Source organism: Scyliorhinus torazame, chromosome 13, assembly GCF_047496885.1.
Source record: "Scyliorhinus torazame isolate Kashiwa2021f chromosome 13, sScyTor2.1, whole genome shotgun sequence".
NCBI lineage: Eukaryota > Metazoa > Chordata > Chondrichthyes > Carcharhiniformes > Scyliorhinidae > Scyliorhinus > Scyliorhinus torazame.
Window position 1 is genome coordinate 10,442,712 of NC_092719.1, and position 23,924 is coordinate 10,466,635.

At 50.8% G+C, this 23,924-nt stretch overlaps 1 long non-coding RNA gene across 1 annotated transcript in view; it reads left to right on the forward strand.

Moving 5' to 3' along the window:
* Positions 1 to 446: 446 nt before the first annotated feature.
* Positions 447 to 23,924, forward strand: part of LOC140387655 (uncharacterized) — a 28,349-nt gene continuing 4,871 nt past the window's right edge. Inside the window, exons 1-2 of the long non-coding RNA XR_011933930.1 lie at positions 447 to 625; positions 16,116 to 16,215. This is a non-coding gene — a long non-coding RNA (uncharacterized lncRNA). The remainder of the gene's footprint in view (positions 626 to 16,115; positions 16,216 to 23,924) is intronic.

Here is a 23,924-nt window from a genome sequence, read left to right on the forward strand (position 1 = left end):
TGCACTCGATGGGCCGAATGACCTCCTTCTGCACTGTAAATTCTATGATCTACATGCTTTCATAGTGAGCCAAGCTGGGAATCAAACCTGGGACCCTGGAGCTGTGAAGCAACTGTGCTAACCACTGTGCTACCGTGCTGCCCAAAGATCGAAGTCAACTTCCTCATAATATGTACTCAATTCTTTCCCACCGTAACATATTTGTCATTGATGTGGAAAGCTTGAGAACTCACGTAGTCCATTCATTCCCGTACACACTGTCTACAGCGGCCGAGGTACTGGGAAAGTGACTTGCACCACCCGTTTTTCCTGTTTCAGATTCTAAGAAGTAACCTTTCTGTCCCTCAGCTGCCTTGTGTTTCACAACATGGTTTTGCAATGAGTAAAACAATATGTTACCTCCCTCTATCTTCACATTGGCAAGGAGTGGCCAATAGGCGTCACAGTGCTTAAGGTTCGTCCCGATACTCTGATAAGAAGAGACCAGTAATGAGCAAAAGCAAAATACTGCGAACGCTGGGAATCCGAGACGGGAAGTAGAAAATGCTGAAGATACTCAGCGGGCCAGGCAGAATCGGCGGAGAGTTGGAAAGATTGTGACCTATCGCCTCCTCGCACAGGAAAGGTTAACCCTGTTTCTCTTTTCACAGATTCTGCCATACCTATTGAGCATTTCCAGCATTTTATAATTTTATTTCATAAGCAACGAGGTAAAGGCGGCACGGCGGGCCGGTGCTTAGCACTGCTGCCTCACCGCGCTGAGGACCCGGGTTCGATCCCGGCTCTGGGTCACTGTGTGTGCGGAGTTTGCACAGTCTCCCCGTGACCGCGTGGCACCCAAAAAGATGTGCAGGGTAGGGGGACTGGCCACGTTAAATTGCCCCATAATTGGGAAAAAAAATAATTGGGTACACGAAATAAACTTTTTTAAAAGAGGTTGGGGAAATGAGTAATTAGAAGGGGGCAAGGTTTATGCGAAAATAAAAAGAATCAAAGTTCTCCGAATTGAGAATATTATTCCCTCTATCCAGTCAGACACCAACATGTAAGATTCTGTTATGTTCTCCTCGTTTTAAGTAAGGAACAAAATAGGCTGGTGTAGCGCAGTAGGTGATGCAGCGTTGGTGAGAGATCATCATGAAAGGTGAAAGGTCACTATACTCAAAACGCAGATGCGGCCTAACCTGCTAAATTTTTTCCATAATTTCCATAAATTTCTTTTCCAGCATTTGTGTTATCGGGCCCTGGGGAGTAGCCCACACGCAAAGTTTTCTCATCACTGGGGAGCTGAGCTCCCTAGACAGACCGGCTCCTCAGAGATCGGGCAGCCATTTTGAAATGGTGCCCCAATCTCTAAGTGAGCTTGAGGGATCCCCCAAGGGCAATGTCACCCCCCACCCACACATGGGCATTACCCCCACACCCTTCCAAGTGAGGACACCCTGCTATGGGATCACTGAGGCCCCCCCGTTTTCAGGCCTACCCACGCACCTTTTCCCCCGCCCCATCCCCCTTCTAGGACCCCCACCCCTTCACTGTCCCAACCTTCCGGAGGCGCCTTCAAACCCGCCCATCACCCACTTCCCAACCTTCATGCCTCCCCTCATCCTTCGTTTCATGGGCATTGTCCCGCTCGGGCCCTGACCCATGCTAGTGCCACTCTGGCACCCAGGCACTGCCATCTTGGCACCCTGGCAGTGCTTCTGCATGGGAGGGCCAAGGTGCTCACAGGTGGCGGGGGTCAGCCAGGGTGCCACCCTGCTCTGTCGCTGACCGCCCAGAGGCCTCCAATAGTCTGGGAGACCCCCCCCTCACCCCCCAGGTGCTTTGATGCCTGGTCCACATTTGTGTGGGCCAGTAGTAATCAGCGCCTGCATGGCCTCTCACTGGGAAGCTAGTTAGATCACCGGAGGCCGTTAGGTAGGGCTTCCGTTATGCGAATGAGATAGAGATTTCCCTTAATCAGCCTCAATTAGCTTTGCGCTGCATCTAGGCAGGATTTGTATCCCTTGACCTTGTTGTGACCTGATCCTGCTCCTTTCCACCATGGTCTTTGAGAGCTACCTGATACCCTGTGAAACAAAGGCGTCTGTTCTCTTGCCCACCTCCGCCACTAATGCTTCCACCACAGCATTATCATCTTGAAACCTCTTTACCCTGGCCATCCATTTTCCCTCTTTAAATTGCAGAAATATTATTCAGTGCAGCTTTCCATTCAGAGGCACACTATGGGTGCGATTTAACAACAAGGTTTCCAAGTGTCATATCGGGCGCAACCTTAATAATAATCTTTATTATTAATCTTTATTAGTGTCACAAGTAGGCCTACATTAACACTGCAATGAAGTTACTGTGAAAAGCCCCTAGTCGCCACACTCCGGCGCCTGTTCGGGTACACTGACGGAGAGTACAGGGGGAATTCAGAATGTCCAAATTACCTAACAGCACATCATTTGGGACTGTGGGAGGAAACCGGAGCACCCGGAGGAAATCCACGTAGTCACAGGGAGAACGTGCAGACTCCGCACAGACAGTGGCCGGGATTCTCCAATCCTGCGGCCAAGTTCTGACGCCAGCGTGAAAAGCGGTGCGAGCCACTCCTGTGTCAACGGGCCTCACCTGGCAGTTATTCACCCCTTCCTAGGGGGCTAGTACGGCGCCGGAGTGGTGTCCGCAGCTCCGGCGCCCGAAGGCCGGCCCGCCACGGTCGGCGCGGGTTCGCGCATGCGTGTGGGTTCCCGCCTCCGCGCCAGGTCCCGAGCAATATGGTGGAGCCCTGCAGGGGCTCGGCGCGGAAGAACATAGGCCCCCATGGAACTAGCCCCCCCGCCGATCGGTAGGCCCCGATCGCGGGCCAGGCCACCGTGGAGGCCCCCCCGGGGTTGGAACCCCCGCCCCCCCACCAGGACCGTTGCCGCAGACAGAACTCTGAGTTCCCGCCGTGTGGGACCATACGTAGCCCACGCCGGCGGGACTCGGCCGAACCCGACGGGCACTCGGCCTGTCGATGCCTGGAGAATCGCTTTCAACGGCCCCTAACCAGCGTGGCGGAGATCCCGCGGGTGCCCGGAGAATTGGCGAGCTGGCGTTGGGGCGTGGTGGCACGACTCTCGTGCCCGCCCGGCGATTCTCCGACCCAGTGTGGGGTCGGAGAATCCCGGCCAGTGTCCCAAGCAGGAATTGAACCTGGGACCCTGGCTTCTGTGAAGCAACAGTGTTAACCACTGTGCCAGCGTGCATCCCAGCGGCCGAGCTGGCGAGACCGCGGCCTGTATTTAACGGCACTTTATGCCAAAGTTGCTGCCTCACGGGCTTCATGGCTGAACTGGCTGCCCGTCAGCTGAGGACCGCGCCCAGTATCCCCCCAATAACAAGGGGGAGTGGCTCATAAACGCTCGCTCTGAACTCACTCCCAGGCATCACCATGGCACCACACGTCGGGGACGCTGGCCTGGCCTTGCAGATGGAGGCCGTGGGGGCGAGGCGGGACACCCTGTCCCCCGGTGGGGTTGGAGGACCAGCAGCAGGGTCGCTGATGCCGACTCAAAGGCAGTGGCAGCGGCCGTCAGTTCGGGCAGCCTGACCAGACGGACCGCCACCGAGCCGCAAGGGTAATTTAACACCGGCCCCTGGCATCAGTCCCGCCTGCCAGCCCTGACCTCCGGCACCCACCCCCCACCCTCCAACAAGTCGCCGGCTGGCACGTCGCCCCCCCCGTCGAATCCCACAGCACCCACTAGCACAACACCAGCATGCCCAGGAGTGGTGCCCACACATGTTACCTGCTGTGGTCCCTGCCTGATGCACCAAGCGTGCGATTCACAATGTCCCCTCTCTGTGCCTGCAGGCGGCAAAGGGACCAGGTGGCGGGCGACTCCGGACATCACTCCCTATGAGGAACGGGCTCTGGAGATCACAGGGTTGGCCGAGGAGAGAGCGGTCACCGACAGCGAGGTTGGTCTGCACCGCAGAGGTGAGGATCTGCTGTCCCTTCCCCCAGGTGACCTGTCTGAAGTGAGTTGTTCATGTCAGACAAAATTATCCTTCCCTCTCATTGACCACATTAGGGCAGCACGGTAGCATGGTGGTTAGCACAATTCCTTCACAGCTCCAGGGTCCCAGGATCGATTCCCCGCTGGGTCACTGTCTGTGCGGAGTCTGCACGTCCTCCCCCTGCGTGGGTTTCCTCCGTGTGCTCCGGTTTCCCCCCCACAGTCCAAAGATGTGCAGGTTAGGTGGATTGGCCGTGATAAATTGCCCTTAGTGTCCAAAATTGCCCTTAGTGCTGGGTGGGGTTACTGGGTTATGAGGATAGGGTGGAGGTGTGGACTTGGGTAGGGTGCTCTTACTAGGGTGCTCTTACCAAGAGCCGGTGCAGACTGGATGGGCCGAATGGCCTCCTTCTGCACTGTAAATGCTATGTAATTCTATGTAATTCTAATTGACTCGCAGGATCTCCAACTGATGGAGATAGGCCATCTGGGGTTAGCCCCCCAATCCCGCCCCAGATCAGTCAATAAGAGGGTGGTTTAGGAGTCTGGTCACAATGGGGAGGAAGCTATTTTTGTCTCTGTATTAGTGCGTGTTCTCTGACTTTTGTACCTCCAGCCCGATTGAAGAAGTTGGAAGAGTGAGTAAGCCAGGTGGGAGGGATTATGCTTTCCCCAGGCAGCGGGAGGTGTAGAGAGAGGCAATGGACGGGAAGCAGGTTCGCATGATGGACTGGCCGGTATTCACGACTCTGTAGTTTTTTACAGTCTTGGCCGAGCAGTTGCCATACCAGGCTGTGATGCAGCCCGATAGGATGCTTTCTGTGGTGCCCCTGTAAAACTTGGTAAGAGCCAATGTGGACATGCCGGATTTCCTTAGTTTCCTGAGGAAGTATAGGCGCTGTTGTGCTTTCTTGGTGGTAGCGCTGACGTGGGTGGACCAGGACAGATTTATGGTGATGTGCACACATCGAAATTTACAGCTGTCAACCATCTCCACCTCGACCCCGTTGATGCTGACAGGGGTGTGCACGATACTTTGCTTCCTGAAGTCAATGACCAGCTCTTTAGTTTTGCTAGACTGTGAGGTGATGGGGAGTGCGAGGGGGGGGGGGGGGGTATGGCTCAGAGAGACACGAGGTTTTGGAGGGGTAGGGCAGAAATAAAGGGGAGCATGGCGCCCCACAAACTGTAAATCCACTTCCGGACCCTGCCAACCTATGTCATAAACCAAGTATTTTACAAAGCTCTTACTGTAAAGCCAGGAGGAATTGACTCCACAGTCCTGACGATCAGCTACCTCGATGCCTGATCCAAACCCCTTTCCCAAAACCCACCTGGGGTTCGTTACTAAGGGTTCGGAATCCAGTTCTGTTGTGGGACAGGCAGAGTGAAGGCCCGAAGGTGCAAAAGAGGCACTAGGCCTAATTTCAGAAGAGGACCTGAGGTCTCCCTGTCTGCTGCCATGATCTGTGCCCAAAAATCGAACCTGAATTGTGACTTCAACGAGGTGGATTTGGCTCACAAGGGTAATTGACAGCTTTGAGGGAATCCTCCTGATACATCTTCAACCGTATAAACAATAATTAGATTCCACAAAGTGTTCAAATTCTTTTTAAGATACCTGCAGCTGGTATTTTGATCCCCGTGATGCTCGTCATATGTTGATTTGATAAATATTTTGTCTAGACAGGCTTCATTTCAACCACAAAGCTTTTCAGCCTTAATGAAGTAAGGAATGTAGTCTTTAATAAACCCTGTCATTACTAAGCGATCATTTCAAATCTGGTGAGTGAAAAGTACATAGAAGATGCTTTTGAATTTAGGAACCTGCATTTCCTACAGCAGTTTTGAAACTCGTACACCTGAATTTCATTATTGTTAAACAACCCAGAATTGAATAGATGCTGGTTCCCTCTCTCTGACTTACATTGAATTATAGGTTGCGGCCATCAGATAACTGATTTGGAATGAATGCCTGTGATTAGTTAAGGATGGAAAACTGTAAAATTAAATCAACAGCAGCCATTTGTATCAGGAACAGTTATCAGCAATGGCAGGGATAGACCATGCTTGTACTGACCCACGTGGGAAACGTCGGTTAAAATTACATGGAGAGTAGATGAAGTCATGATCCAGAGCCAAATCTGATTGGAATCATTACTGTCTTTCACATTGCACCAAACTTGATGAGGAAGCATGATGCTTTTTGTGGTTAAGAAAGCTCTGTATGATATCAGCGATGAATGAGTTAATGGCCGGAATTCTCTGAACGTTGGGATTTTCTTTTTGTGTGGCAGCATGCCCCTGCCCGCGAGTTTCCCGGCGGCTTGGGGTGCCTTCAATGGGAAATCCCATTGTCAAGCGGCGGAGTAGAAACTCTCAGCGCCAGGGAACGGCGCACCGCTCAGAGACAAGAGAATCCCGCCCATTGATGTTTGCATGACAGCCCTCAGTTGTTTTAACAAAATCTGGTTTCTATTGAAAATTTAATGGGCGCGATTCTCCCATGCCGCGCCGTACCGGAGAATCGATGTTTACGCCATTTTCCCGCGTGACGGCGGTCCGACGTCGTCCCGCCATTCTCCCAGCCGGCGGGAACGGCTTCATCGTGGTCTGCACCGCGCACGTCGGAGAATCCGCTGAGAGGGCAATCGAGGCGCTTCACACAGGTCCCCGCTATTCTCCGGCCCGGATGGGCCGAGTGGCCGCTACGACACGACAGGTTCCCGCCGCCCCCGTCCACCCCTGGTCGCTGCCGGCGGGAACTCTGCGGGAATGCTGGGGGACGGCCTGTGGGGGGGAGGGATAGGGGGGCTCCTTCACCGGGGGAGGGTCTCCGATGGGGGTCTGGCCCACGATCGGGGCCCACCGATCGGCGGGCCGGCCTCTCCCCCCCCCCCCCGGGCCTACTTCCTTCCGCGGACAGCCCCAGAACACCAGCGTCATGGGTGAGTGGCCGTCGCGCGTAAGAAGTTCCCCGCGCATGTGCAGGTTGGCACGGTCCAACTGCTCATGCGCAGGATTGGGCTGTCCCAACTGCGCATGCGCGGGTTGGCACGGCCCCCTGTGGGGGCAAGAATAGGTCGTGCCCGGGCCCTGTTCGCGCCGTCGTGAAACGCGACGGCATTCACGATGGCGCTAACACTTAAGGCGCGATTCTCCAAAATGGAGACTAAGTGTTCGTGCCGTCGTGAACGCCATCTCGTTTCACGACGGCGCAAACAGGGCCCGGGCACGGCCTATTCTGGCCGCCACAGGGGGCCAGCACGGCGCTGGAGCAGTTCATGGCGCCAAATGGGCGCTGCGCCAATTCGCGCATGCGCAGTTTTTTGTAACTTGTATTTTTTTATTTATTTAGAGTACCCAATTCTTTTTCTTCCAATTAAGGGGCAATTTAGCATGGCACCTGCCCTGCACATCTTTGGGTTGTGGGGATGAGACCCACGCAGACACGGGGAGAACGTGCAAACTCCACATGGACAGTGACTCGGGGCCGGGATCGAACTCGGCTTCTCGGCGCCGTGGGCAGCAGTGCTAACTGCTGCCTTTTTAATTTTTATTGAGATTATGTTTCAGTCTTTTAAACTCTGGTGAATGCAGGGCCATTCTCCTCGATCGCTCACTAACAGGACAACCCCGCCATCCCATACATTAAGAGATGTGAACCTTTGTTGCACTCCCTACTTGATTTTTTGTTTCTTTCCTGTCGAAGGTTTCAAATCCTGCCCAAATTCAGGAACGCAAGGTCACCCTGGCGACAGGAGTCCCGCATGTGAAAAGTAGCGTGAGCACCTTCATCCCTGTGCCCAGCGGCTAGTGTTTACACAAGAAAACAAATTCAGTGTTAACTGGCATTGAGTTGTTCATTTCTCTCAGAGAGGGGCATTGAAAATAGCCAAGGTGTCAGGGACACACACTCGTGTGAGATGGGACTGAGGGACGTTGTACCGCTGTGTGCAGCTAGCTTTACTTTGCTCCTGCCCTCCGCCAGGGCGAACAATGGGTGCTAACAGTTTGACATGGATTCCCCAGAAAACGCTTCCCCACTTCATCGACTGCAAAATTCAACTCCCCAACCCCCTCCCCACAAAAAAATACAGCTTCCTCTCCTATCGAGGGATTTTTTTTTTCAATATACACATGGAGTTCTACCTGACTGGAGGATAATAACACAATAGGGTCCTTGATGACAAAACCTCCACAGGGACAAATTGGGCAATGCAGCTTTGCATTGAGTTTCCTGTATATTTCAATATAACAATGTAGCAACGGTTTCAAAGACGCCAGTGCAGAATGAGGCCTTCAGACCCGTTTAAAAGAGCAATTATTCTGCAGATTATGTCAGACTTGCTGACTACTGTTGTGTTGCATGCCTTATTGAGTTTTGGTCTACAAGGCATTTTAAAGGGAGCTGTCATCATTTAAGAGGAAAAGCATTCGGGACATTTTTTTGAAAAATGTCCAAATGTATGACCTGCTGACATTAATCACAGCACTTGTGCCTGACGCCCTTACAGCGAAAACAGTGTACAGTTCTCAGGCGCAGTCCGGAGGGTCACCTTGCTGATGAGGCCCCACATGTCCTCTCAGGTTAATGAACAAGTTCCTTCACTCGACAGCATAACTGGCAGATTATCTTTTAACCGGCTTATTGCTTTGAGGGAGCTTGCCTTGCTCAAATTGGCGGCTACATTTCCCAACGTTACAGGAGCGACGACGCCTCACAAGCACTTCACTGTCTGAAGCATTTTTTGCACAACTTCTTTTCAATAAATTTAGAGTACCCAATTCATTTTTTCCAATTAAGGGGCAATTTAGCGCAGCCAATCCACCTACCCTGTGCATCTTTGGGTTGTGGGGGTGAAACCCACGCAAACACGGGGAGAATGTGCAAACTCCACACGGACAGAGACCCAGAGCCGGGATCGAACCTGGGACCTCGGCGCCGTGAGGGCAACAGGGCTAACCACTGCGCCACCGTGCTGTCCTCTTTTTGCACATTTGAGGTCATGAAATGCAAGTCTTTCTTTTACTTTCTCACTTTATCCTGCCCAGGCGATAGCTTTGCAAAGGCTTTTTTCCTGAAGAAAATGTTCTTTTACACTCGGTGCTGTTTTAGTCACATGAGGAGATTTTTAAAGTAATAATGTGAATATAACGCGGAATGCCCTGCCTGCAACAGTAGTGGACTCGCCAACACTAAGGGCATTCAAATGGTCATTGGATAGACATATGGACGATAAGGGAATAGTGTAGATGGGCTTGAGAGTGGTTTCACAGGTCGGCGCAATATCGAGCGCCGAAGGGCCTGTACTGCGCTGTAATGTTCTATGTTCTATAAGAAATAGGAGCAGGAGCAGGCCACAGAGCTCCTCAAACTTCCCCTGCCATTCAGTGAGATCATGGCTGTTCTGGTCTTGGCTTGAACTCCATGTTTTCACTCGAACCTCATATGCCTCGATTTCTTTAATTACCAAAAATCTCTGGATCTCAGTCTCGAATAAACCGATTGAGTGAAGATTCATACCCGTCCGGGGTATCGAATTCTAAAGATTCACAACCCTCTGGGTGACAAAATGTCTCCACATCCCAGTCCCGCATGGTTGTCCCGTTACCGTGAGGCTAAAAGTGGATGCTGGGATCTGAAACAAAAACAGAAAATACGGGAAATTTCATAGAATTTACAGTGCAGAAGGAAGCCATTAGACCCATCGAGTCTGCACCAGCCCTTGGAAAGATCACTCTACCCAAACACACCGCCCACCCCATCCCTGTAATCCAGTAACCCCACCTAACCTTTTTTTTGGACACTAAGGGCAATTTAACATGGCCAATCCACCTAACCTGCACATCTTTGGACAATGGGAGGAAACCGGAGCACCCGGAGGAAACCCACGCAGACACGGGGAGAACATGCAGACTCCATACATACATTGCCGAAATCTCAGTGGGTCTGACAGCCTCTGTGGAGAGAGAAGGGAGTCTAGTTGACTCTTTGTCAAAGGTACAGAGGACTGGAAATAGGGTCAGATTTATAGTGTTGAGGGTCAGGTAAGGGGGAGGGGGGGGGGGGATGCAGTAAGTGGAGCAGTGGGACTGGAAAGAGAGCCAGAGAAGGTGGAGATTGAGAAAGATGCTGTGGACAGAAAGACAGAAAGACTGTAAGTGGCGGTAATTAAGGCTAAGAAGGGTGTTGATAGCGACACATTAAGAGATTTGAATGTGTTGATGGCAGAACAAAGGTAAGCAGTTTGTCAAAGAGCAACTAGGAGCAGGGAACTGATGGGGGGTGGAGGTGGGGAAGGGGGGGGGAACAATGTTGATGGAAAAACAGATTGATGGAAGAAATGAAAATAAATTGATAGAATAAAAAATGGGGAGGTGGGGGAGCGAGTTCACAGTCTGATGTTGTTGAACTCAATGTTAAGTCTGAAAGGCTGCAATGTGTCTATCTTGAGCCTATGATGTGGAGATGCCGGCGTTGGACTGGGGTGAGCACAGTACGAAGTTTTACAACACCAGGTTAAAGTCCAACAGGTTTGTTTCGATGTCACTAGCTTTCGGAGCGCTGCTCCTTCCTCAGGTGAAGGAAGGACCTGAGGAAGGAGCAGCGCTCCGAAAGCTAGTGACATCGAAACAAACCTGTTGGACTTTAACCTGGTGTTGTAAGACTTCGTATTGAGGCTATGGGGTAAGTTTTAGAGGATGTCTTCCTTGTCCCATGCACAATAATGCTCCCCCACCCCCTGAACCTAGGCAAAAATATTGGTAATCACCCAACCAACTTCTTAAAAATAAATTTAGAGTATCTAATTCTTTTCCAATTAAGGGACAATTCAGCGTGGCCAATTCACCTACCCTGCACATCTTTGGGTTGTGGGGGTGAGACCCACGCAAACACGGGGAGAATGTGCAAACTCCGCACGGACAGTGACCCAGGGCCGGGATCAAACCCGGGTCCTAGGTGCCATGAGGCAGCAGAGCTAACCTACTGCACCACCGTGCCAGCCCCAGCCAACTTTAAATCTGGCTGCCTCACAACAATAATATGCCAGGGGTGGCCCCAATGAGTTGAGAGTGGGATTTCTGCCACTCAGGGACAGGAAATTTCTCCTACAGAAGTGGCGAATGCTGGGACCTTGGGGAGTCCCAAGATGGATACCGGACATCAGATTATTCCAGGCCATTTGGCCAGGAATGTTTTCATGACCCCAGTGAGAGTGGGGGGGGGGGGCGGGGGGGAAGGGTGTTTTAGAGGCCGAGTGAAGCACATACCCGTGGGGGGGAGGGGGGTGTGTGCGTTACGATCTGGGGGGGTTGACCCCGATGGCCACAGGCTCCCCATAAAGGAGATAGCCCGCCTAATAAAAGTAAATTACTGGAATCTGAAACCAAAAGAGAAAATGCTGGAAAATCTCAGCAGGTCTGGCAGCATCTGTAAGGAGAGAAAGCTTTGACAAAGGATCATCTGGACTCGAAACGTTATCTCTTTTCTCTCCTTACAGATGCTGCCAGATACCCCGCCTTCCTGCTGGCCTCTAGCCCGTGAAGTGAAACCTGCCAAGTGGGTTGGCTTTCTCCTTCCTTCCCCAGCTGCACACATTATACCAAGGCTGGTTTAGCTCAGTGGGCTAGACAGCTGGCTTGTGATGCAGAACAAGGCCACCAGCGTGGGTTCAATTCCCGTACCAGCTTACCCGAACAGGTGCTGGTTTGTGGCAACTAGGGGTTTTCCACAGTAGCTTCATGCTTGTGACAATAAAGGATTATTATTATGATGTGGAGATGCCGGCGTTGGACTTGGGGTGAGCAAAGTAAGAAGTCTTACAACACCAGGTTAAAGTCCACCAGGTTTGTTTTGAATCACTAGTTTTCGGAGCACAGCTCCTTCCTCAGGTGAATGAAGAAGTGGGTACCAGAAACATATATATAGACAAAGTTAAAGATGCAAGACAATACTTTGAATGCGAGTCTTTGCAGATAATTAAGTCTTTACAGGTCCAGAGATAGGGGTAATCACAGGTTAAAGAGATGTGAATTGTCTCAAGTCAGGATAGTTGGTAGGATTTCGCAAGCCCAGGCCAGATGGTGGGGGGTGAATGTAATGCAACATGAATCCAACGTCCCGGTTGAGGCCGTACTCATGTGTGCGGAACTTGGCTATAAGTTTCTGCTCGGCGATTCTGCGTTGTCGCGAGTCCTGAAGGATGCCTTGGAGAACGCTTACCCAGAGATCAGAGGATGCCCTTGACTGCTGAAGTGTTCCCCGACTGCTGAAGTGTTCCCCGACTGGAAGGGAACATTCCTGCCTGACACTCCAGGTTTTTGGGGCGAGGGGGGGTGAGGGGGGAGGGGGGCGTGGGGGGGGGGGGGGTGAGGGAAAGGCGAAACACTTGCTTTAGAATCATAGAATTTACAGTGCAGAAGGAGGCCATTTGGCCCATCGAGTCTGCACCGGCTCTTGGAATGAGCACCCTACCCAAGGTCAACACCTCCACCCTATCCCCATAACCCAGTAACCCCACCCAACACCAAGGGCAATTTTGGACACTAAGGGCAATTTATCATGGCCAATTCACCTAACCCGCACATCTTTGGACTGTGGGAGGAAACCGGAGCACCCAGAGGAAACCCACGCACACACGGGGAGAACGTGCAGACTCCGCACAGACAGCGACGCAAGCCGGTTATCGAACCTGGGACCCTGGAGCTGTGAAGCAGTTGTGCTATCCACAGTGCTACCGTGCTGCCCTTTATTTTATGAGAACTCCCCGCACCAACTTCAAATACAATGGTGCGTGGAGGAGGGGGGCTGTTAAATTCAAAGTGAGTACACCTGATTAGGGTAATTTGCCCCAGATGTTTTACTGCTTTATACCCCTTCAAATCTGTGCAGGTTGAAGTATCATGATTCGGTTCTGATAATAACACTTTGAGTTTCCATTCAGTCTCTCAGCCTTTATCTCTGTCACAGTCATGCAGGACATAATGGGAACCAGGTCAATTCAGTGTCAATTAAAAGGGGGCACCGGTTCAAGGTGAGAGGGGGAAAGTTTCAGGGAGATGTGCTGGGGTAGGTTTTTCCACACAGAGTGGTGGGTGCCTGGAATGTGCTGCCAGAGGATGTGGTGGAAGCAGGCACATTTAAGAGCGGGTAGGTACATGAATAGAGAGGAAATAGAAGGATACGGACCGAGTAAGGGCAGAAGATTTCTTTTTTAGTTAGGGCTCATAATCGGCACAGGCTTGGAGGGCCGAAGGGCCTGTTCCTGTGCTGTACTTTTCTTTGTTCTTTGTAACAGCCCAATGGCAATTAAGATTTCTGATAACATTTTAAAGACGTTGCTAAAACCTTTTTCTTTTTATATAAAAAAATACTTTCTGCTTTCACTTTGTTGATTCAGAAATTAAATTAGAAAATGCTGAATATCCAATAGTAACTATTAAAAAAAAAGAGTGTGTTGGAATTACAGAGCACAGTTCAGTTTATTGGCAATTCAAGGCACTGGGAATAATTGTTAGCAGAAATGGAGATAAATGTCAGAGATTTAAAATGGCAACTAATGCACCATCACCGTTTGACACCAAAATTAACCCCACTTAATTTGAATAATTCAATTTTTTTATTTCCTAAAATTGGGATTATAATCCAGTTATAATCCAGAGAGGGTGCAGAGGAGATTTACTGGAACAATACCAGGAATGAGGAATTCTAGACACAATGAAAGATTGGAGAAATTGGTCTTGTTCTCCTTGGAGCAGAGAAGATTAGGAGGTGACCTTATTGAGGTGCTCAAAATACTGAACAATTTGTTTTTTAAATTGGGAATACCCAATTCATTTTTTCCAAATAAGGGGCAATTTAGCGTGGCCAATCCACCTAGCCTGCACATCTTTGGGTTGTGGGGGCGAAACCCACGCAAACCCCGGGGAGAATGTGCAAACTCCACAAGGTCAGTGACCTGGAGCCAGGATCGAACCTGGGACCTCGGCGGCGTGAGACAGCCGTGCTAACCACTGTGCCACCGTGCTGCCCTAAATTCTGAACAATTTTGACAGGGTACAGAAGGAAATTCTGTTTCCACTAGTTGGTAAATCAGGGACTGGGTGGGGGCAGGGGGGCAGGGGGGGGGGGGGGGGGTGTCACAATTTCAAGATGGTCAGCGAGAGAGCTAAGAGTGCGATGAGGAGAAAGTTCTTCACTCAAAGGGTTGTTAGGGTTTGGAATGCGCTGCCTGGGAGAGTGGTGGAGGCGGATTCCATAGGAGGTTTCAAAAGGGAGCTGGATACGTATTTGAAAGTGATGAATTTAGAGAGCCACGGAGACAGGGCTTTCTTGGGGCTGACACAAATACGATGGGCTGAATGGCGTACTTCTGTGTTGTAAATAACAATTCAATTTATTTGAACTACTGAACAGCTTAATTTTATGCAGGATGAAACATCTTACATATGAACATCTCTTATCAGGATGCTGTACTTGACATATTTGTCTAAAAGATAACACCATCAATATTTATACTGTACCTTTGACAAACAAAACATTCTAAGATACATCACAGGAGCAAACCAAATAAAATTTGACACCGAGGCATATAAGGAGATAGTAGCACAGACATCCAAAGGCTTGATCGAGGAGGTAGGTTTTAATTTTCAAGGCGGGGAGAGAGACAGAGAACAGAAATGTTTAGGGAGGGAATTCCAGAACTTGGGACCTAGGCTCAAACTTCGATGGTGGAGCAAAGGAAAGCAGGTGTGCACAAGAGGCCAGATTGGAGGAGGGCGGAAATCTCAGCGTGCTGTGGGACTGGCGGAAGTTACAGAAATAGTGAAGGGAAGGGCAGCACGGTGGCGCAGTGGGTTCGCCCTGTTGCCTCACGGCGCCGAGGTCCCAGGTTCGATTCCGGCCCTGGGTCACTGTCCGTGTGGAGTTTGCACATTCTCCTCATGTCTGCGTGGGTTTCGCCCCCACAAGATGTGAGCAGGTTAGGTGGATTGGCCATGCTTAAATTGCCCCTTAATTGGAGAAAAAAATAATTGGGTATTCTAAATTTGAAAAAAAAGAAATAGTGAAGGGCCATGGAGGAATTTGGATACAAAGGCAAGTAACAAAGGCGACCTACATGCCGAAGTAGGGCTCCAATGGCCCTCGATACCTTGTCAAGGATTCTCTTCTTGAAGACATGCTGTCAAGCCATTCACTTTGATGGGCATTACAGTTGATCTGCCTTCATGTTAAGAGACGTGAATTTGCCATGGTTGGCTGACAATTTGATGCAGCAAACAGATCCCCACCTCTCCTGACCCAGAAGTGCTGAGATCCATTACAGTACCTCAGCCTAATGTAATAGCTGGGACCAGCCAACTCAAACCTGTGACCTACTCGTCAGTTGCCTGCTACATTAAAGGAATTGGAAGGTAGAAATATTTGATGCAAACAAGCTATTTGCTTGGCAGTATCCAACATGCCAACAAGCTGCAAAGCCAACATGACCTTTCCATTGATATGTTTCAGTGGCTTGGTTTTTATGCACTCATGGCTAGATTTTACAACATGGCTGTAAATTTTATGTCAAGTTATACAATGGGTGTTGGGCAGGTCTCATTTGCATTCTGCAGACAAGCCACCGAACCAGTACTCCGTGACAACTCCACAGCTGAGGAGGGCGCGAGGGAAATTAGCCGACTCCGCTGCACATTAAAGACCATTCCTGCTGCCTCTTGTCCCACAAAAATATTTAAATATGAAACTTGACTATTTACATAGCAGCCCACTCTTCCTCTTTTGTAACTTAAGATTGAAATCTGAGCTCAAAGTACATCATGGTCCTTTTGTCTGTGAACCTCTCTTGTCCTCCAACTGTCCACAGACGGACTCCCACCTTCATGCAAAAGGCGGGCTGGAGTGTAGATTGGGGCAATTTATTTGGACTCGCCAGCATTTTGTCGATGCCATTGCATCACCTGTGCATTGGGAGACCACCAGCTCAATGGAGGCTCTATATCCCATTGTCGACCCCCCCCCCCCCCCCCCCCCCCCCATGGAGCACTGCCCCCGTCATTATGCACAACCGTCCTTCTTTCCTGCCCTGAAATAATTCTTTCTTTTTATACCTCACAAAGCATCTCCATTTTGAGCCCGACTGTTGCCAATCTGCCTGAGCAACGGCCATGCATCCCGGAGGAACTGCGAAGACGACAGATCTGCCGGCTTGACAGGACGGTGAGTGTGACGTACCAACCCCCAGAGCGATTGTCGAGCCAGTCTCGTTCCTGGCACGTGCAGGGTCACAAACCCTATTTGCCCTTGATGTCGGGTCCCGAAATCTGTGGGAAAATCCTGCTCTCTGGTTTTAGTTCAGCTTTCCAACACCCATAGCATTTTACTCTTGTCCTTCATTTGCCCGTCCAAGTGTAAATTATTGATCCAGCTCCTCGTCCTCTTATTTTATTCAAAGAAAAACCCGAGGATAAAAACTGGCAAGTCATGCCACAGTTGTATAGAACCTTGGTAAGGCCGCACTTGGAATATTGTGCACAATTCTGGTCATCACAGTACCAGAAGTATGTGGAGGCTTTGGAGAGGGTGCAGAGGAGGTTTACCAGGATATTGGTAAGTGGTAAATCTAATTCTGTTGTTTTTCAGTTGAAAGTGCAGTGTAGATTAGTGTCTGATTGGCTGAAGCTGCCCCCACCCTAATTGCTGAGAGGCAGTTATATGGCAGTCACCTGAGGCCTGTTTAGGGGCACAAAGGTACACATTGTATTCTTCTCTTTGATGTTTAAGGGGTGTGAGTCATCCTGAAGTCTGTATAAAAGACAGACAGAAAGCACACTCAGTAAGCGTTGCGCAGGTCAAAGAGACACAGCCTGAGTGAGTAAGACACATCCAGAGTGGGAATTTGAAACTTGGTAATTTGGTGCAGTGAGGTAATTCAGTCCAGAGTGGGAGAAGGTGCTTTTCCCCTACTGTTTTGTTCTCTCTCTTTCTTCTGGCCTGTAACTTTTAATCTGCAGGGAGAGAACCAGAGAGCATCTGAGACCCTCAGAAGGTAAGTAAGTGATTTTTACTCATTTTTACTTTTATTACCTTTTCAAATTGTGTGTGTGTGGGGTAGGGGGGGGGGAACTGAAGTGACATCACAGAAAAGCTGTGACCTGAGTGGCTGGTTGGGAATCTACACTAAGATTTAAAAAAATTAAGCATTGGTAAACTAATTAAACATAATTACTTAATTATAATTTAGAGGAGTATCTAAGCCAGAGATCGGAGAGTACTGTATTTAGCTTTCACATTTATAGTAGAAATCTAGTGCTAGGAAACAGATAGTTAACAGTAACTTAAATTTTTTTTTTTAACTTTTAACTTTAATTTACTAATTAATTGATGCAATGTCAGTTAGAGGAGTGCAGTGCTCTGACTGTGAGATGTGGCAGGTCCGGGAGGCTTCCAGCATCCCGGATGGCTTCATCTGTAGAAAGTGCACCCAACTGGAGCGCCTCACAGACCGCATGGTTCGGTTGGAGCAGCAATTGGATGCACTTAGGAGCAGGCAGGTGGCGGAAAGCGTCATAGATAGCAGTTATATAAATGTGGTCACATCCAAGGTGAAGGCAGAAAAATGGGTGACCACCAGAAAGGGCAGGCAGTCAGTGCAGGAATCCCCTGTGGTTGTCCCCCTCTCGAACAGGTATACCCCTTTGGATACTGTCGGGGGGATAGCCTATCAGGGGAAAACAGCAGCAGCCAGAGCAGTGGCACGGGAGAGCCCCAAAATGGGCTTCGAGCCATGGGCTGATACGTGCACAAGTCACCCCACCAGCGGCACCCGGCGTGGTGTGGACCACGGCCAGGGAGTGCATGATCCAGATAATCATTCGGCTCATCTAACGATGCGTGGACAGTGTGAGACTGTGGGCCGGATTCTCCGACCCCCCCCCCCGCTGGATCAGAGAATCACGGGGGGCGGCGTGAATCCCGCCCCACCGCTCCGACGCCGGCTGCCGAATTCTCCAGCGCCGGTTTTCGGGTGGGGGCGGATATCTCGCCGCGCCGGTCGGGGGCCGTTGGCAGTGGCCCCCCCGGCAATTCTCCGGACCCCGATGGGCCGAGCGGCCGCCCGTTTGCGGCCAGTCTCGCCGCGTGAAATGGACGTGGCCCATCCCAGCGGGATCTGGCTTGGAGGGCGGCTAGCGAAGTCCTCGGGGGGGCGGAGGGGGATCAGGGCCCCCGGTGGCCCGGCCCGCGACCGGGGCCCACCGATCTGCGGGCGGGCATGTGACGTGGAGGCACTCTTTCCCTCCGCGCCGGCTTCTGTAAGGGTCCGCCATGGCCGGGGTGGAGAAGAAACCCCCTGCGCCAGAACACAGTGGCGGTTCTGCGCATGCGCCAACTCGTGCCGGCCCACGGCGGACCTTTGCCGCGGCGCCAACACCGCCAACCTAGCCCCCGGAAGTGCGGAGGATTCCGCAACTTCCGGGCGGCTTGACCCGGAGTGGCTCGTGCCACTCTTGGCGGCAGCGTCGGACCGTCCCGCCAATTGGGGAGAATCCCGGCCTGCATTTTTTGTTTTAAAACTTAAAGGACCCAATTCTTTTATTCCCAATTAAGGGGCAATTTAGCGTGGCCAATCCACCTAACCTGGACATCTTTGGGTTGTGGGGTTGAGACCCACGCAGACACAAGGAGAATGTGCAAATCCCACACAGACGGTGACCAGGGACCAAATTCGAACCTGGGACCTCAGTGCCGTGAAGCAGCAGTGCTAACCATTGAGGCCACATTCCCCCGGCACCCCAGAGTTATTGGGCTGGATCCTCCGGTCACCGAAGCCAAAATCGCGTTCCGCGATCGGCCGGAGAATACCCATTTCCGCAAAGCTTCGCCCCTCCAAAGCGGTGTACTCACAGAGTACGCCACACGCCGCATCGACGGCCTCAGAATGTTGCCCACCCCCCGATGCTCCGCCCCCGACCGGCCGAGTCCCCTACTGCGTCGGCCGTGTGTGGTATCATCCGTCGGGAACTCGGCGTGGCGGCTGCGGACTCGGTCCAGCGCCGCCACAGTGGGGGGAGGGCCCATCCGCGGGCAGGGGGGGACTTTGCCAGGGGATGGGGGCACTGTTGGGGAGTGGACTGGGGGTCGCGAGCCGGCCAATGGGGGGCAGTATTTTGCTGGCCGGGTCCGCAAGCGGCCGACGCCATGTTGCACGGTGTGGTCTCTGCAGGATGCTGCCGTGCGCATGCACGGCCACCGACCCGGCAATTCAGCCCACTGTGGGGGGCAGATCGTGCATTGTGCGGGGCAGGGTGGCCCTCTGAAGGGCTTTGGGGGCAACTCCCTTAAAGAGATAGGCCCTTGGCAAAACGTGACGTCCCACCGAATCCAGACCTGCACCAATCCCCGCCCAGGCGATTCCTGACCCAGTGGACTGGAGAATCACGTGGACCCGGAGACTATGGTGCCTGCAAACCTCCAACCGATGCCAGTGGGGAAACCTGAGCATCGGAACAGGAATGGCGCCTGTTCTGCCCCTCGCAGGATTCTCCGCTGCATTGGGAGGTCCGGCGGCCAGAGGCGGAGAATCCAGCCCACAGGATCCTGAGAAGACCTGACCAAGTGGACGGGGAGAGGCTGCTTCCTCTAGGGGCCACTGCTTAAAAATAAGGGGTTGCCCATATAAAACAGAGATTTCTCTGAGGGTTGTGAGACGCTGGAATTCGCTGCCTCCAAAGCTGGTTGAGGCAGAGTCCTTGAATATTTTAATGAAAGAAGTAGCTAGATAATTGATAAGCAAGGGGGGGATGTGAAAGGCCATTGGGGGTAGGCAGGAATGTGAAGTTGAGGTTAATATTAGATCAGCCATGATCTAACTGAATCATGGAGCAGGCTCGAGGGGCTGTGTCCCATACACCTGCACCTAATCCATACGTTTGTATATCACTTCTAATCTCTTCTTCCAATGTCTTGTCTACCTGATCTGTCTCTCTCGTAATGCTATTTGTTTTTTAATTTTTTAATTTTTCTAATTAAGGTGCAATTTAGCGTGGCCAATCCACCTACCCTGCACGTCTTTGGGTTGTGTGGGTGAGACCCGCGCAGACACGGGGAGAATGTGCAAACTCCAGACAGACAGTGACCCGCGGATGGGATCGAACCCGGGTCCTCGGCGCCGTGAGGCAGCAGTGCTAACCACTGCGCCACCGTGCCGCCCCCTCTCTCGTAATACTGAAGCAAAATAATTATTTGATATTTCTGCCATTTCATCATCACTGTCAGTGATTTTATCCTATTTCTTAATGTCCCTACTCCCAAACCGAGATTTTTTTTCCTTATCTATCTGTCTGTATTTTACTATTTTGATTCATGTTCCTTTGTAATTTAATGTCATTGTTCTTCTTTGTCTTCCTAATTGCTTTTTAATTTCCCTCCTACTCTTTTTCATTTTTTCGTTTCATTTTTCAGTCTCCTCCCTTGTCATTCCTGTTGTGCTATGCTGCTTCGGATAACACAGGCTGCTACTTGATGCAGTCTTAACTAAAGGATGCTCCAGACTCTGAAATGAGTTCAACATGTTTATTGAACTATTAACACAGTTCTCAAATGAGTTCGACTCTCTGCTAATCTAACTGTAGTAACTCAGTCTAACTGTACCAGCTTGCTCGAAGCCACGTGCTGGGGTGCGATGCTGCTGATCAACCCTGTCTAACTCTCTAGATGTCTGTCTGCGGAAAGAACATAGAACATAGAACATAGAACCTTACAGTGCAGTACAGGCCCTTCGGCCCTCGATGTTGCGCCGACCTGTGAAACCACTCTAAAGCCCATCTACACTGTTCCCTTATCGTCCATATGTCTATCCAATGACCATTTGAATGCCCTTAGTGTCGGCGAGTCCACTACTGTTGCACACAGGGCATTCCACGCCCTTACTACTCTCTGAGTAAAAAACCTACCTCTGACATCTGTCTTATATCTATCTCCCCTCAATTCAAAGGTATGTCCCCTCGTGCTAGACATCACCGTCTGAGGAAAAAGGTTCTCACTGTCCACCCTATCCAATCCTCTGATCATCTTGTATGCCTCAATTAAGTGACCTCTTAACCTTCTCTCTAACAAAAACAGCCTCAAGTCCCTCAGCCTTTCCTCATAAGATCTTCCCACCATACCAGGCAACATTCTGGTAAATCTCCTCTGCGCCCTTTCCAATGCTTCCACATCCTTCCTATAATGCAGCGACCAGAATTGCACGCAATACTCCAAATGCGGCCGCACCAGAGTTTTGTACAGCTGCAACATGACCTCATGGCTCCGAAACTCAATCCCTCTACCAATAAAAGCTAACACACCGTATGCCTTCTTAACAACCCTCTCAACCTGGGTGGCAACTTTCAGGGATCTATGTACATGGACCCCGAGACCTCTCTGCTCATCCACATTGCCAAGAATCTTACCATTAGCCCAGTACTTCTTCCTGTTATTCCTTCCAAAATGAATCACCTCACACCTTTCTGCATTAAACTCCATTTGCCACCTCTGACCAGCGCTGCAGCTTATCTATGTCCCTCTGTAACTTGTAACATCCTTCCGCACTGTCCACAACTCCACCGACTTTAGTATCATCTGCAAATTTACTCACCCATCCTTCTACGCCCTCCTCCAGGTCATTTATAAAAATGACAACAGCAGTGGCCCCAAAACAGATCCTTGTGATACACCACTAGTAACTGGACTCCAGTCTGAACATTTCCCATTAACCACCACCCTTTGTCTTCTTCCAGCTAGCCAATTTCTGATTCAAACTGCTAAATCACCCTGAATCCCATGCCTCCCTATTTTCTGTAGTAGCCTACCGTGGGGAACCTTATCAAACGCTTTACTGAAATCCATATACACCACATCAACTGCTGTACCCTCATCCACCTGTTTGGTCACCTTCTCAAAGAACTCAATAAGGTTTGTGAGGCACGACCTACCCTTCACAAAACCGTGTTGACTATCTCTAATCAAATTATTCCTTTCCAGATGATTATACATCCTATCTCTTATAAACCTTTCCAAGACTTTGCCCACAACAGAAGTAAGGCTCACTGGTCTATAGTTACCGGGGTTCTCTCTACTCCCCTTCTTGAACAAGGGGTCAACATTTGCTATCCTCCAGTCTTCTGGCACTATTCCTGTTGTCAAAGATGACTTCAAGATCAAAGCCAAAGGCTCAGCAATCTCCTCCCTAGCTTCCCAGAGAATCCTAGGATAAATCATATCCGGCCCAGGGGACTTATCTATTTTCACACTTTCCAGAATTGCTAACACCTCCTCCTTATGAACCTCAAGCCCTTCTAGCCCAGTAGCCTGAATCTCAGTATTCTCATCGACAACACTGTCCTTTTCCTGTGTGAATACTGACAAAAAATATTCAGTCAGCACCTCTCCTATCTCTCGGACTAGAAGCACAACTTCCCACTACTGTCCTTGACTGGCCCTACTCTTACCCTAGTCATTCGTTTATTCCTGACATATCTATAGAAAGCTTTAGGGTTTTCCTTGATCCTACCTGCCAAAGACTTCTCATGTCCCCTCCTGGCTCTTCTTAGCTCTCTCGTTAGGTCCTTCCTAGCTAACTTGTAACTCTCGAGTGCCAGGTGTGAGTGCCTTATCCCTTTTATAGTGTTTATGTCAGGCCCCCTTGTGGTGATGCCACCTCTGAGTGTCCTGACTGCCCATTGGTTGTGTCCTATTCAGAGTGTTCATTGGTTGCATGTTTGCATATCGTGACATCTCCCCTTTTTTAAAATGGATTTACATACATGTGAATATGTCTCTCTAATGTGACTGACTGAGGAATACAGAACAGAACAAACAATACAAATGCTCATAAGTCCAGTCTCTGAGGCTTGCGTCTGATCCTCGTTGATCGCCGGAGAGGTGGTGGAGGAGATGACGGTGTCTCGACAGGCAAGTGGGAGGCACGACTGGTGGCCTCGTGGTTCGAGCTGTCTGGAGGTGGCAATTCGACATGTGGAAATGGAGGGGAAAGTGGTTGTGGGCAAGCAGCGTTTCGCAGTGCCCTTCCATTCCTTCGCACAATGAGCCATCAGCCATATGTAGGACATAGGATCTGGGCGCGGCTTGTCGAACAATGACAGCCGGAGCAGACCACCCACCATCCGGTATCTTGATCCTGACCGTGTCTGCCGGGGATAGCATGTCCAGATCGGTGGCAGGTGCGTCATAGCCCTGCTTCTGGCTGTCGCGAAGCTGCTGCACCTTCTGCATCACCGGGAGGTGATGACGGTTGGGCAGGTGTATGGCTGGAAGCGTCATCCGCAGGTCCCTGTTCATCAGCAGTTGAGCTGGCGACATGCCAGTGAACAAGGGAGTCACCCGGTACGCAAGTAGTGCAAGGTGTATGTCGGAAGCGGAGTCCGAGGCCTTGCGGATGAGCTGCTTAACGATGTGCACCCCTTTTTCCGACTTTGCCATTGGACTGCGGATAGTGCGGACTGGAGGTGACATGCCTGAAATTGTAGCTCTTGGCAAACGCGGACCATTCTCGACTGTGGAAGCACGGGCCATTGTCGCTCATGGCGGTGTTCGGGATGCCATGCCGTGAGAATGTCTCTTTACCGCTTTGATGACGGTCCGTGAGGTGAGGTCTGGCAGCTCCAGCACCTCAGGATAGTTCGAAAAGTAATCGATGATTAAGATATAGTCATGACGGGGACAGCACGGTGGCACAATGGTTAGCATTGTTGCCTACGGTACTGAGGACCCGGGTTCGAATCCTGGCCCTGGGTTACTGTCCGTGTGGAGTTTGCATGTTCTCCCCGTGTCTGCGTGGGTTTCACCCCCACGACCCAAAGATGTGCAGGGTGGGTGGATTGGCCACGCTAAATTACCCCTTAATTGGAAAAAATTATTGGGTACTCTAA